This window comes from Sinohyriopsis cumingii, chromosome 14 (assembly GCF_028554795.1).
Source record: "Sinohyriopsis cumingii isolate HCF-2022 chromosome 14, ASM2855479v2, whole genome shotgun sequence".
In the NCBI taxonomy this organism is placed as follows: domain Eukaryota; kingdom Metazoa; phylum Mollusca; class Bivalvia; order Unionida; family Unionidae; genus Sinohyriopsis; species Sinohyriopsis cumingii.
In genome coordinates, this window is record NC_142974.1 from 81,477,661 (window position 1) to 81,481,807 (window position 4,147).

Here is a 4,147-nt window from a genome sequence, read left to right on the forward strand (position 1 = left end):
TCAATTAATAGTTAGTATTTTAACAAGGTTACAATAACGAATCGAGAATACATAGATCAAATCTGAATGACTGTTCAGTTTAGCAATGTTGAATATGCTACATAAAGATGGTGTTTTTATTTCAATGGACTTCAGATACCGGTACTTCAGAAAGATTATTGTAGCATGTGCAATGAATTAAATGCATGCTTAACAGAGTGAAATCTTTGTCGACCTGAGGTTTTCAAAGTTATTTTTGCTGCACTTTGCTTATAGTGTATTTTACTGAGTCCCACTCATCAAAAATTAATCAAACCTGAGCACTATTCTGACGAATGAAGTAAACATGTTTTGCATTATATATATGGAGTAAAAACCCAACCTCAAAATGCTGCCGCTGATCACGAACCTTATTAATGTTGGCTTTAACTTCATTCAGTGCTGTGATGTGTAATAGCATCAGTTATTCACTATGTTCCTTTGATGTATTTAACTTGACAAAATGGGTTACATCTGCATTGACAACCACAGGGATAAGCCTATCCACTTATCTGCCTCACAGAACCACCAGAGATGACTTTGCAGAGGAAGCCAGGTTTACCTGTTCACTCTTGGTCTTTGATCACTGGTTGTACCATCTAGCCGTGTAATGGAGCATTGCTGCAGTCTGATGTTAATTTAAATCTGAAGCAAATAGCTATGACCAATACACAGGACTTTCACAGAGAAACATGTTAAATAAGTTTGTCTAATGCACTAGAACGTTTCCAGTAATAGGATATATTGAGGAGACATGGAAATAAACAGAAGTCTGTTAAAGAATACTGTACCATTTCATGCACATGTTTGAATCTTTGTCAATTTTCCTATTGTTTTTATTGTTTCAGCTTCATTCAACCTTCTCTTAACAGTGTCCTCACATTCTGTATCTTTATTCTTTATCTTTCTTAGCAAGAACCTCTATCTACTGCACTATCAGACTGAGCTTGTCTTCATCTTTTACTGTTTTGTTTGTGTTTTACTATTCTCTCTCTCTTTCTCATAATAATTTTCCTATGTCGCTTTCTTTCCACTAATGTTCTTTGTGCAACATATGGACACATTTTCATTACTAATATTTATTTTCTTCTTTTCATTGTCAGTGTTAGTCTCTACCTGTCCTATGAAATTAATTTTACTGGTATACATTTACAGCTAACTGCTCTGCCAGTGAGTTTGAATGCACTAACCATGAGTGTATTCCTGCTTCCCAGCATTGTGATGGCACCCAACAATGTGGAGACAAGTCAGATGAGTACGGTTGTGGTAAGTCACTAATATCTTAACAACCAGTCTGTATATGATACTAATTTGCCCTCCCTCATCCCTCTTTTTTGAACAGATCATAGGATATGTGTACATTATATAGATTAAATCATCATACCTCTACTCCTTTTGAAATTTTAATGTTTGGTAACATGTTACATCCTCTCTTCAGAAAGATACCAGTGTTCTAGTTGATTCAACAACTGAGACAAGTGACCTCTACTGACATGTGGCCATTTAATGGGTTCATTAGGGTCCAACTCCACAAAATCAGCTAAGCACATTATTAATCAAGTCCAATCATCTATTTATCTTTCCATCAAGCTGTTTCTCCTGGAGTCAACATTTTGGTTTCACAATATGTCTTTTCTGTACAGTGTTGGAGAAGAATTAAATTTCCAAACTTTTGTATCATCATTTAAACATTTACATACCCCTAATGATGTATCATTCTCATATTTTGTTCACAGAAGCCTAATTGTTCCAGAATTGTTGGATTTCAAGCAAATGTTGCATGTGTCTTTATAGTGATTGCCTTAAATGAATTCAATTTCCAGCATTTCAAGGAGTGATGCTGGCTTGGTTGGGTCTCAAGTTTGACACTTCTCCAGGACGGCCTAGGCTGGCTGCCTCTGTCTATCCTTGGGAAAGTCATTTTCTCAATATGACATAGCCATTAATGTGATCAAGTGTTATTAAAATGGACAAGAATATTTTGTGACCAGAAACATGTTGTCACAGCAACTTGGAGAAAGTCAGATTAATCAAGAATGAGGCTCATGTAAATAATGGTTTTGTTGTATCTTGTGACTACCTTATTGACTTGTGCTCACTCCTTCATGAATCTGGTTTTGTTTGTGATGCAATGATAGTGACAGGTTTCTGGTCATTCTTGGAATAAATATGTTGAGACTTAGGTGTTCTTTCATTCTTTTGCAAAACAGTATATGACTTTCATTTAATATTTTCAAACTTTTGTCAGCAACATTGAAAAAGGGTATGTGACTTTTTGAAAGGCAATTGACTTACACCCCCCCCCCCACATCAATATAAATGTCCACATAACCAAATGAGGTGGGATGGGTCAGAGAAAACTCAGATTTAATTTGAAATACTCATTTGAGGACAAACTTTTGACAGGCATGTTGGATATTACCAGCTCACAAACAGGCAATTCAGGAAAGTGACAATCTTAAAACTACATGCATTACAAGTATTATGTGACACAGTGTACAGGAAATAGCTGTACAGCAGACATGATTTATCTTTAAAGCAGGGGGCCCCGAGTGGCTGAGTGGTCTAAAGCGCTCACCGTTCCAGATCACTGCCATCTCACCTCTGTCTGTGTGGGTTCGAGTCCAAAGCAAGGCTAGCATGTTTGCATGGAAAAGCCTGCCAGTAGCTTCTCATATGGGTCGGTGGTTCTTCCCTGGGTTTTCCAGGGTTCTTCCTCCATCAGTTATACTGGCTGCCATGTATAGCCTATATTTGTGCTGAAAAATGGCATTAAACCCTTGAACAACAACAAAATCATTATAGCAGAATTCTGCCTTCTCCTGACTTGAGTCAGATTTTTCTTGACATAGTCTGCTTTTTATATCATCTCTAATCCGGTTTTTTAATAACGGCCTGTCCACTCACATTCCACAAGGACCCTTGTAAATTATTAGTTCCATATATTAGTGCGTGTGTGTGATTTTGGATTTTTAACGTAGCTTTAACAATTTTTCATTCATATCATGACGATGTCAGCAGTGTGGCAGCTTATAGTGATGTCTAGCACTGGGGCATCATGCTGCAGACAGCTAGCATGATGTCCCGCCCAGTCACATTATGCTGACACCAGCCCAACAAGTCCTAACACTAATGCTGAGTGCCAAGCGAGGCAGCTGTTAGTACCATTTTCATAAGTCTTTGGTACGACTCATCCGGGGATCGAGGTTGTTGCTCTAACCAAAAGGCCACCAGAATGGTCATCATATATTAGTTAGCACACAACACTTGTAAAGTATTCTGATTGGTCCAAGGTTTAAATTCATTCCAAATTTTTATATCAGACTGAGTTTTTTCTTTCAGTGATTGTTGCAAACAACGTGACACAGATCTACCATTCTCAGTTGTCGGCCTATCTCCCAATTTGCTATAACAACATGAACAGGATACTGGCTGACATGCTGTGTTCATTATCTGGTCAAGGGTGAGTTGAAATGATAAGATATATCATTGTCAGTAGCATATTAATGAAAAATATTAAATAGGTCATTTTTTTACAACATTCATACTTGTCATTCCTTTTCTGCTTTTCAAAATGAACAAGCAGTATTCTTTATTAAAAAAATCCTTGTCAATCAGAATCGTTTCCTTTACACTGATTTTGAAACACAATATTTGAAAGCAGATGCATTGTTATATTAAAGTAAATGATGATGGTATAATTAAGGGTAAAAGTATTTATCTTTGCTATTTCTTATGAGATGAAGCAGTGAGATGAAAATAAGATCGATACAATGGATAGTACTTTAATGTTTTTGATAACAGCTATCACTGATTTTGATAATAACTGTCACTGATTTTTGTTTCTAAATCATATTTATACCCTGTTTATTTATCAGTTCCAATATCATTTTAATGTTAAATGTAACTTTATCTAATTCCTAATGTATCTTTTTTTCAGGACATCTACTCATTACGAATCATACACCTATGGTCAGGGTACAGTGTTGACCCCTCGGTCAAATTCTACTACCTCCCTTGTCCCAGGCTATGCAGTATCAATGTGAGTCCTTTAAAGCATTTTAACAAATAAAGTTGTATTTTGAAACCATTCTCATTTAATTACACATAAACATAAAGACCATTAGTC